Here is a 12,440-nt window from a genome sequence, read left to right on the forward strand (position 1 = left end):
TGGACAGAGCAATGCCAAGGCTGGGTCTGCCTCCTCCAGGGGCAGCGCTTGCAGGTTCACCACCTGGTCCCGGAAGGGAGTGGTGGGAACCTTGGGCACATATCCAGGCCGGGGTCTCAGGATCACGTGAGAAAAGGCCGGCCCGAATTCCAGGCACGCTTCGTCTACAGAAAATGCGTGCAGGTCCCCTACCCTCTTGATGGAGGCCAAAGCAACCAGGAGCGCTGTCTTAATTGACAGGAACTTAAGCTCCACTGATTGCAAAGGCTCAAGGGGAGCACTCTGCAGGGCATTTAGTACCACCGAGAGGTCCCAAGAGGGAACGAGAGGAGGGCGAGGAGGCTGTAGTCTCCTCGCTCCTCTCAGGAACCTGATGACCAGGTCGTGCTTTCCCACGGACTTACCATCAACTGCATCGTGATGTGCGGCGATAGCGGCAACATATACTTTCAGGGTGGAGGGAGACAGCCTTCGCTCCAACCCAGCAGGAAGGAAAGCACGACACTGATCGGGCATGATCTGGGGTCTTCTGAGTGAGAAGAGCACCAAGACGAAGAGGTTCCACTTCAACGCGTAGGCATGTCTTGTCTTAGTGGACGACGCTCTAGCGGAAGTGATGGTAGCCACCACCGCTGGTGGTAGGGTACTCAAACCTGCCTCGTCCCGTCCAGGAGCCACACGTGGAGGTTCCAAAGATCGGGACGAGGGTGCCAAAGGGTGCCCCGTCCCTGAGAAAGGAGGTCCTTCCTCAGAGGAATTGGCCAGGGAGGTGCTGTCGCGAGGAGTACAAGTTCGGAGAACCAGGTTCGGGTGGGCCAGTGCGGCGCAACCAATATGACCTGCTCCTCGTCCTCCCTGATCTTGCACAGGTTTGTGCAAGAAGGCTCACTGGGGGAAACGCATACTTGCGGAGGCCCCGGGGCCAGCTGTGCGCCAGAGCGTCCGTGCCGAGCGTGCCCTCGGTCAGGGAGTAAAACTGGGCGCAGTGGGACGAGTCGTGGGAGGCAAACAGGTCTACCTGTGCGTCCCCGAACTGATCCCAATCAGCTGGACCGCCTGGGGATGGAGTCTCCATTCTCTCGGAAGAGGCTGAAGCCGTGAGAGCTCGTCGGCTGCACAGTCCAGGTCTCCCGGAATATAATGGCTCGAAGCGACCTCAGATGCTTCTGACTCCATATGAGGAGGTGGCGGGCGAGTTGCGACATACGGCGGGAGCGTAGACCACCTTGTCGGTTGATGTACGCTACTGTCGCGGTATTGTCTGATGGGACTAGTACGTGCTGGTTCTTGAGCAGCGCCCGGAAGCGGTGCAGAGCGAGACGTACTGCCAGCAACTCGAGGCAATTGACATGCCATAGGCGGTGGGGACCTGTCCAGGAGCCCACGGCAGCATGTCCATTGCACATGGCGGCCCAGCCCGTGGAGGAGGCATCCGTTGAGACAACAACATGCCTGGAAACTCGTTCTAAGGGCACTCCGGCCCGAGAAAGCTGAGATTCGTCCACGGGGGAAGGTCTGATGGCAGGTCGGAGTAACTGGTACTCGGAACGTGCCCTGACGCCATGCCCACCTCGGGACTCGATCGCAAAGCCAGTGCTGAAGCGGTCTCATATGAAGCAATCCGAGCGGCGTTGCCGCGGCTGCAGATGCCATATGCCCCAGGAGCCTCTGAAAAAGTTTCAGTGGAACCGCACTCTTGCCCTCAAATTGTCTCAGGCAAGTCGGCAGTGACTCGTAAGCTGCGCGCACATGGCGACCGAGTCGAATTCCCTACCGAGAAAAGAGATCCTCTGCACGGGGCAAAGTTTGCTCTTCTCCCAGTTGACCCGAAGGCCCAGACGGGCTAGGTGCCGGAGCACTAGGTCCCTGTGTTCGCAACCCTGGTCCGAGAGTGAGCTAGGATTAGCCAGTCATCGGGATAATTCAGGATGCGAACCCCGTGCTGCCGTAGCGGCACAAGGGCTGCCTCGACGACCTTCGTGAAGACGCGAGGAGACAGGGCCAACCCGAATGGGAGAACAGCGTACTGGAATGCCTGCCCCTCGAAAGCAACCCGCAAGAACGGTCTGTGTCGAGAAAAAATGGAGACATGAAGTAGGCGTCCTTCAGGTCGATCGCTGCAAACCAATCCTGTGGCTGCACACATTCGAAAATGCGCTAGGCCATGAGCCTCTTGAACGGAAGCCTGTGAAGGGAACGGTTCAAGACGCGCAGATCCAGGATTGGCCGTAACCCACCGGATTTCCTGGGGACAATGAAGTAGGGGCTGTAGAAGCCGGACCTCATTGCGGCTGGAGGGACAGTCTCGATCGCACCCTTCGCCAGCAGGGTGGCGACCTCCGCTCTCATGACAGGGGCATAGCCACCGACCATAGTGAAGCGGACTCCCCGGAAGCGGGGAGGAGACCGTGCGAACTGAATCGCATAGCCGAGCCTGATGGTTCGCGCAAGCCAGCGGGACAGGGGGGAAGCTCTAACCAGGCTCCCACGGACTGTGCCAGCGGGGTCATGCGAACGACAGACGTCCCCCCGGGGGTGCAGCGAAGCGGAATGACCGGCCCAGACGTGGGTGGCATAGCGGCCCGGTGTGGGGGCACGGTCATTAGCCGCGTCCTGCCAGAGGAGGCCAGGGAAGGACCAGCGTTCCACAGGGGCGTGCTCTGGCAGGGGTCTGGCGACAGAGGGGGACGAGAGTGGCGAGGCCCGTGAGCGTGCGCACTGTCATCCGAGAACTCTGTGACAGAGGAGGGCGAGAGTGGCGGGACCCGAGGGTGGCGCGCACTGTCGTCCGAGAACTCTGTGTGCTCAGAGATGGGAGAGACAGTTCTTTGGAAAAAGAGGTTTTCCCCCCGGCCCTCCACCGGGGGAAGGAGTGGCCCTGCAACCACCTCCTAGAAAGAACTGCAACCCATCTCTGAGCTGCCCGTAACGGGAGCACCGCATTGCTGCGGGGCTGGTACGGGCTGGGGCGCCTTCCTGCGACTACCTCCACGGCACGGCCTGGGTGAAGGGTGCTGCTAGGGCCGGCAGGGAGTGTCGCAGGAGGGCGCCCTCGGCGGCGAGCGGAATGAGGCAGCTGAGCCGGCGGCTGAGCAGCTGGCCGCGGGATCAGAGCCTCAGTCCGCTCTGGGCAGCCGAGAACTCTGGGCAGAGTCCTCGACTGCGCCGCCGAGGAGGCCAGTCTGGGATATGGGGAGTTGAGGAAGCGGCTTCGCTCAGCCTCGCCCATATCAACCAGACTAAGCCAGTTTTTGTCTCTGGACCACATATGTGGACATCACCTGACCCAGGGAGCGTGTGGTCACCTTCGTCGCCCGTAGAGCGAGGTCGGTGGCGGCACGCAGCTCTTGCAAGAGCCCTGGACCAGCCCTACCCTCGTGCATTAGCAATGAGCACCCCTGGCCTGGTAGACCTGAAGGATGGGCATAGCATGCAGTGAGGTGGCAGCCAGCCCCGCAGCTCTATAGATCTCTGCCACCGGAGTAGACAAAAACCTACATGCTTTGGGGTGGGTGGGTGCTTAGGGCCGCCACGCCAGTGGAGGCGCTGTGGGGACACAGTTGTGTTGCCACAGAACACTCCATAAGGGGAACCCCAGTGTACCCACTGGCCGCGACCTCATCGAGGGCAGAGAAGGCGGAAGAGGCCGCTGAGTAATCTCATGACCTCTTCATGCACGTCCAGGAAGAAAGGAATTGGGGGCGGGCCGACGTGTGCCGGTGCGTCCCCAAAAACCGATCATCAGCTTTAAGCACTTGGGACATGGCGGAGGGTTCCACACAAGCCCAAATGCTCGCGACTGCCCGGGGAAGCATGGCAGAGTTCTGGTTCAGACTCGGGCAATGCTGGCACACCCGGAGGAGGCAGCACAGCCGAGTCTTCTCCAGCGTACTCACGCCCACCTTGTGATGCGGCGATAGACAAGATTTAATCTGCCGGGGCATCGAATGAAATGCTGGACCAGCCCGCGACCTCTGGCCGGGACTGGTCAGCGATCTCATCCGGATACCACACGGGTTGCAATGTGAAGAGGAGTGTGTGGACCGAGGATAGATCGTCGGGTTGGTTCCACACAGCAGCCTCTGATCACCCTGGCCACCAGCCGAAGTATTCCCTCTTGCGGAGAGAATAGATCGGGGTGTGGATGAGGGGACTCTCTCTCGAGGAGGTCATCGAGTCTCGATCGTTACATTGCGATGGTCATGTCCCCGCAATGAGAACATGACGCATCCACGAACGCTGTCTGTGCGTTTGCCCAAACACATCAGACAGCGTCCGTGCCCATCAGCTGATTTAATCTGTGTATCGCACCCAGAAACACACGGGCGAACCGTCTTTAAAAAGACGCGCCGCGTGCAGCTCTTTTAGAGAGATAAAACTCAAACAGCAGTGTTGAAGCGCCCAGGGAGAGACACACGACTGGCAGACCACTGCGCAGATCGGCAGGCAATATGAAGCTCGCTGGAATTCGCCGTCACACCAACACTTCTGAAGAGTAGCTTGTCTCGAAGAGTGAAGAGAGATGATCTCAGAATGGCTTGTGGAGTGAAGAATGCTCTTGGCTCCGAAAGCGAAAACATATCTGCATGTTGCCAGCTCACTTCCTTTATACCCACAAGGTGGGGCGGAGTTATGCTATGCAAATTCAACAGACCCATGGCATTTGCTTGCCATTGGCTCGTTTTATTACTGTTCGAAGATGATAGGCTTCTAAGCGAACCCCATTCGTCGCCATTCGACGTAACTCGAAGTGACAACGAAAGGGAACTACAATCGCATAAAGCATTGTGAACGAAAAAATCATATTAAAAATGACAGATAAATATTCAACTATTGCTGTTGATTGTTTATATAGAAACAACATATTTTGCGTTTATTGACAAATATGCATATAAATACAAATGTTTAAGTAGTTTGAGTGTGCTGCAATCCAGGCAATTCGGAATTTAGATTTTTTTTCCCCTCCTCCTACTTGGAAATAACATATGGCATGCCACCTGGAGTGTGAACTCAGGACAGATCGATCAACCCTGGCCTCAGTAAGACATTTGATGTCACTTTCAAGAAGGTGGCAAGCCTGCTTCAAACGAGCATAGCGTGGAGCGAACTTATTGCAAACGTAAAAACAAACTTCAACATTAACATGTCACGGTTCATGGATTCACTGACTCGCCCTCGCAATGTGTGCGTGTGTGTGTGAATGGGCGCGGTTCATCAGCGCGGCTTGTTAGCGTGGCTGATGAGCTGATCTGCGCTAGCTGATTTGAATGTAGAGTCCTATTTATTGTTTGTGATCTCGTCCTGTCTTTGTCAGATTGTTGGATTTTGTTTTGGCCTGCTCAATTTGCGCCCATGGTAAGACTTCCAACCGACCCCCAAATGGGTTGCTTCAACCGATGTCTGTCCCTTCGAGAGCATGGTCCCATATCGTGCTAGATTTTGTCACGGGCCTCCCACCCTCCCAGGGCAAGACAGTTATTTTGACTGTAGTGGACCGGTTCTCGAAGGCGGCACATTTTATTCCCTTACCCAAATAACCCTCAGCTAAGGAGACAGCGGTTACTGACGTAGATCACATCTTTTGCATTCATGGCCTCCCGACAGATGTGGTTTCCGACAGGGGGCCCAGTTTATATCCAAATTTTGGAGAGAGTTTTGTCGGTTACTGGGGGCGAGTGTTAGTCTGTCTTCTGGGTTCCATCCCCAGACTAACGGTCAAGCTGAGCGAGCCAACCAGGATTTAGAAAGAGTTTTATGATGTCTGGTGTCTCAGAATCCTTCCTCCTGGAGCCAGCAAATCTCTTGGGTTGAGTACGCTCATAACTCTTTACCAGTTTCGTCCACGGGCCTCTCTCCGTTTGAGTGTAGTCTAGGTTACACTCAAGTCACATCAGCCTATTCGGTTCAGCATATTCTGGACGCGAGACGGAGGGGATGAGAATTTCAGTACTTGGTGGATTGAGAAGTTTACGGTCCGGAGGAGAGAATTTGGGTCCCAGTCAGGGACATCCTGGATCACTCCCTTGTTGATGATTACAATCATTCTCCTGGGAGCGCTCCTAGGCGGGAGGGTACTGTCACAGTTCATGGATTCACTGACTCGCCCTCGCTGTGTGCGTGCGTGTGTGTGTGAATGGGCAGGGTTCATCAGCGCGGCTTGTTAGCGTGGCTGATGAGCTGATCAGCGCTAGCTGTTTCGAATGTAGAGTCCGATTTATTGTTTGTGATCTCGTCCTGTCTTCGTCAGATTGTTGTCATGGCTCTCCAGGGATTAGCTCCTAGTTCGTCGTGCTGGTTCCCTGTGTGTTCATTCCTGGTTCATGTGGACGTTCCTGTGCTTCCTTCAGGATCTGCTGCTTTTCCAGTGACTCTTCTGCCCATTGTGTTACCGAGTCCGGTTCTACATCTGCCCACCTCGATTCTGACCAGCATCTCTATCCATTAATAGTCTCACTATTAATAAATCTACCATTGTTCACTCGCATTTGGATCCTTCTGACTCTTTTCTTTACAGTTATGACACTTAAGTGTACTTACTATAGGGTTAGGGTAGGATTGGATTAGGTTTAGGGTTATTTGCATGTAATTATGCATATTTACTGTTATTACTATGGTAAGTACATGTAACAAGGACACTGTAAAATAAAGTGTTATCGATATTTTTTTCAGTTTTTGCCATAATTGAAACAAAAGAGGTTCGGTTCAGCGGTTCAGAAGAGGCGTGTCCCGGCGCAAACGTTCCCTGACGCTATTTTGCAGTTCCAGAAAACAATTCCGCCACTGACTAGGAAAAATCTAGTCTAAAGTCTTTGGCGCGTTCCGCATGTTATTCATAAGGTATTTCAAGGGCGCATGCTTGGCCATAATGTAGCGTGGGCACAACGCACATACACTTTGATTATCTTATCTACACAGACACAGCAGTTGTCATTTTTGCAAATCATACATTATTACAAGGAAAAATATTAACACACGAGGGAAATCATGGTTGCCTCCATGAAGATGTGATTATTATACGCCTGTTTAACCGAAGCTAATTTGGGTGGGTTTCTCCCATTCCCATACAATGTCACTTCTCTGTCTTTTACAGCCCTGACGAGAACGTCGGTCTCCTCGGCTGTGAACCGCTCCTGGTGTGCGCCTGGCAAATCCGCCGTTATAATAGCAATCCGCCATGGAAAAAGCGCACCTGCTCTTAAAGGGAATGTGAGATGACACTCTGATTGGTTTATTTCACGTTACGCCCAAACCACACCTATGAATAATGAAGCTACTTAAGACAAACCCATTTTAGATTTGCGTCGGGCGCTAGAGTCATTTATCCCGCCGGTATAATAGCAACAGCTCCCGGGATCCACCCACAAAGTTCAGATTAACATTTGAGGGCAGCAATTGTATTCATAATGTCAAAATAAAACCGACGTAATGTTACTTGAAAGCATTATAGCCTACTATTCATGCCAAACTTCCATGGTACAGTTAGTAGTGTTACTACAGTAAATCCAAGGTGAATGTTGCTGATCTGTGGACACTGAATAGTTCATTCATGGCACAATTCCTGGTTTCCACGTCAGCGCTGTTTGATCCGTTAATAACGGAGAAATATGAATGTTTCTCACTAGATCTCGCAGCGATGTTATTACTTAAGTGGCGAATTCAAATGCTAGTAACAGTGTCGCTTGATCAAGATCGGCTCGCGCTGCATTGGTCCAAACTGATAAACGGTCCGTCAACCACACAATAACGAGTAGCTCAGTTTCGTTCCGCTTACATTACATTTGGCTTTTGATGTTGGGCAATGTTGTGGTCGCGCCAGCGTCTCTTACATTATGAGCGCGCTTGCCACGCGCAACACGCCTACATTTGAAATAACAAAATTTTGGTCGGCAGGAAAAAATGCGTACCGAAAACCGAACCGAAAGCCTCATAACGAACGGTTCAATACGAATACGTGTATCGTTACATCCCTATCATATATACATAAGTTTCTTACTATTATTATCATATTGTTTAGCGGCTGAAAAACTATGAGAAGTATAGTATGCAGTTCCAAATTAATCAATAGGTGTGTTCGACTTGAAGCAGTGCTGCGCAGATTGATCGATGTATGACATCAAATATATCAAGAGCGATAAGAAAGCAGACTTGCTTTCGAATCACTCTCGCGGTACTTTGATGTCATAACTGATGGGTCTGTGCAGCGCCGCTTCAAGTCGAAAACACATGCGCTGAATCTGAAATCGCATACTGCCTGAGTAGGTACATTTGAATTTAAACTTCACAACTATGTTCTATATAAATATTCTATATTGTATGAATGTGGGTAATATGTTTGAAATTTAGACCTACTATATCCGCCATGTTGTCATTATCATGTGATGTAGTAGGTCATCTGGGGACTTTTCTCCTACTGTTTTAAACACACTGTAATAGGTAAGTATTCGATTTCGGACGCAGCGCTAAAGTCTTTCTGATTGAATAATTAATTGACTCACTCCTAAAGACAGTCATTTTTTGAGTGTTACACACAATACAAAGTCCCTGTGCTGTTTTCGGTTTTCAACCTTCTACAGTACAGTGTTTGTTTGTATCATTGCCATCATAATACTCCTTCAGTAAAACTACTGGAGTGAGTTGTCCTCCTACTGTCTGAAGCAGAACAGATTTTGTGTCTGTTTGTTTGTAATGTATCAGGCATTAGGACAGATGATGACTCACTGCCCCATCCGTGGAGGAAATGATGTTATGATCAGTATGTGATACTACAGTACAGTGATACCCAGAGGGGCATTACGTCCTTCACGGGAGGCGTCAGGAGAGCCCTTAAGGTCTTATTAGACGGCTTCTGAAGAGCTTCTCCTGCCTCGTGATTAGGGAGAGCACATGCTGCTCAGACTGCAGTGCACCGCTACACTGACACACAGGGTGAGCTTGCTGTAAGGCACCTGAACACTTTTGAATTGCGAATATGTCTTGCAATTTCATTTAAATTGGATGTTTTATGGCCAATGGATCAAGAGATTATTACGATGCAGACGGTGCTGCCTGTCTGTGACGAATTAGCCTACCTGTGTATCTATATTCTGTGAGTGGCATTACAAATAATAATATATATTATTGAGTGCTTGTGATTTTTTATAGTGTGGACTAGGGATGTAATAATGATTTTTAAAAAAAACATAGTATATAACATATTATTATTATTGTGTAATTAATCCTAAAAATACTAAAATAAAAACCTGAGTATAGGCTATGACTGACAGTATGTAGAGTGCCATAATAATGTGGCTACATATTAATGGTCAAAATGCTCTGATTTGGAAAATTAATGTAAACGCAAAATATGATTTATGTCATAATACTGTTGCATTTGTGCATTAGGCATTAGTGGATACCTAAAAGACTTGCTAGTATCCACTATGTCACTGTGTACAATCAAACAGCAATATTGAAACCCAGTCATTGTTTTAAAATATTTTTTTTAGTTATGTATTGTTACTTGAATAATTATTTAAAGAGACATTCACTGAATTGAGGAGTAGTTGAAAGTTGCATGTCTCTGTTTCAATTTGAGTTATATTTATATTGAATAATTAGATTATTGACAAAAATCAGTTTATTATTCTTATGTATTGCAAGAGGTTTATAGCTGTGTTAATTCGCCTTTGGCTAAGCCACGCCCTATAGAATGTAGATTGACCAATCACAGCGCAGACAAGAACGAGCTCCCACAGAGGTCCGACACTTTTTCATAGCGCTCCATTGACTTTAACACAGGCGTCTCAACATTTTGGTCTCAGCAGGCTATTACCGTCGTAGTTTTATCAAAAATATGGTTAAACGTTGTGCCTGGGGCATTTGTAACACAGATACGCGTTTCCCAGAGAGGTTGGAGGGGGGTGTCCGTTTTTTTTCCCTTCCCAAAACCGAAGTCAAATTCTGACAAGTGTCGTCTTTGGATTAAACTGTGTGGACGTCCTCAGTCAGCGAAACCCCTCAAGATCAACAAGCACACTTTTGTGTCTCTAAGATAAATGTAGCTTTTAACCTTACTGTGAAGTTATACTAGTTAGACAGTTTTATGCTGGTTAGGTTATGATTTCGGTTTTCTACCCTAATTGTTGATACGCTAGCACACGCTGCTAATAAATACAAGTTTATACTCGCGTAGTCCGTTTGCTTTGTAAATAACGATTACAGAAGTGAATAGAGACCCAGCTTTGAATGAACAGTGTTTCTCCTTGATATTGTTAGTCTCAGCCTCCGTCTCGATTACCGGTAGTAGCCTATATGCTGTGGTTCATTTTTTGACTGTGACTGTTATGCTTTTGCCTCTATTTGGATGCCTTGTTGTTGCTTGCGTTTCACCGGTATGTCTTGAATATAGCCTTCGAACACATACTGCAGCCACTTTTGCCTACTTCTATCAGACACTTTATTTGCTGCTTTATAAAAGTTTGATAAAATTTCAGCAGGAAGAGCTGTCACAGCATAAGCCATGTTGATACCAAACCAGAGCCCAGATTAAGTTGACGGACGTAGCAACAGTAACTAAGGGGGGCGGGGCTTAGCCAAAGGTCAATTGTTTTCGCTCATTGCAGATGAACAGTGTCCCAGCGCTGTGGGTAGCTTTTTCCAGACTGCTCCTCTCACTTCTGCTGCTGTCTGATTGTCTGCCCACCTGAGAAGACAGGAGAGAAGGAGGGATGAATGTTAAAGAGGTCAGGCGAATCATTGAATGCGCACAATCAAATGCAACCAAATCCCTACTGCTGCTTGGTTTATTCATCCCATTTTCATTTCATCGAAGCATGAGATGTTCTTTGGATCATCTCAAATCATGCTGGAGAACATGTGAAATTCGTTCTCTGTGAAAAGCTCTGTTGTCATTAATGCAAAAAGGGTGAAAAACCAAATACTAAGACATTCAGTTCAACTTTGCACTGACATTCTTACGCAGATGCAGATAAATATTTTCATTGCAAAATAGAAGCATTTCCACTAATGTTCACAGACTTTTGACCTCCTTGTATGTTATTAAAAGATAATCTTGACCGTGAGATTTCCATATTTCAGTAGCTGTATGTTACACTCTTAAAAATAAAGGCTCCAAAAGGGGGGTTTTGCAGTCAAGTCACAGAAGAATCATTTTGGGTTCCCAAAAGAACTTTTCAGTGAACCATTTTTTTCTTAATATGATTAACATTTTAATAATCTAAATAACCTTTATATATATAAAGAATATTTTGTGGAATAGAAAGGTTCCTTGGATGCAAAAGGTTTTTCATTGAACCATTGATGCCAATAAAGAACCTTTATTTTTAGTGTACTCTACAGAAAAGAGCTGCTCAGCATCACATGGCCACCAAGTGAGCTGACTTACTTTGTCAGACTGGAGCTTATTATTTTGGAAATCTTTTGTCATTTTTGTGAACAATATGCATCAGGAGGTCCATGTTCAGACTATGTGAATGCTGTCTGCACCTGAGACTTACTGTAATGTCGACTAGAAAGACCAGAGTTCAGTGGAGATCTGCACACTGACAGAGTGTGAGCTTCTACACAAGTGACTTTTCTGTTTCACAGAACCAAAATCCATTTCAACTCATTCTTCAGGAAGAAGCCCTGTCACAAAAGGAAATGATCAATGTTTAAACTTCTCTCACTTCTTCCATTCCTTCCGTTTTATTTTCCTTTTAGCAGAAGGTGTGAGCTATCTCATCCAGCACACACCACCTGTCTACCACTGAGCCTGTGCCAAACTGCTGAATTGTATGAATATAGAATTGGTCCTCTGTGACAAGACAAACTATGCAGAAAATTGAGAATACCTCCATCAGTATTTGCCACAGTCATCATGTGTGATCAAATATTCATGCATCTATTCCCATGCCTCCTCCTTTCTGATATATAGCCTAGGTCAATTTATCTCGATACTCTTATCATCATCATTACCTTTAATAAGCATATCTGGGTCATTCCTAAAGTTTGGTGGATTTTGGACTGAGCAGGTTTGTTGAAAAAAAATATAATGTCAAAATTATTTTTTTCATTTATTTTTAATTTTTTATTGTCAGAGTAAAGAAATGTCTGTTATCATACAAACAAATGTGGGTCAAATATGGACAAACCCAGCCGTTGGGTTACATTTTTTTTAATTAAATTTTTAACCCAACGTTTGGGTTTGTCCATATTTGACCCAAAATTTGGTTAAAACCACCAAAAATTTTTTTAGTGTGGTCAAGCTCAGGCTATATAACCTAATAATCCGACCAAATATTTCAAATTTCTATGAATTCTATGAAATTTATCCACCCTGTTACATGACATTTTTACAATACAATATGTAACAGGATGGACCTTAAAAAACAGGATGTACCTGTATATGTGAATTGTATGAAGCCCGTTATTAGCAAAGAACAACATGCTAGCAGATTTAC

This window comes from Phoxinus phoxinus (assembly GCF_949152265.1).
Source record: "Phoxinus phoxinus genome assembly, chromosome: 1".
NCBI lineage: Eukaryota > Metazoa > Chordata > Actinopteri > Cypriniformes > Leuciscidae > Phoxinus > Phoxinus phoxinus.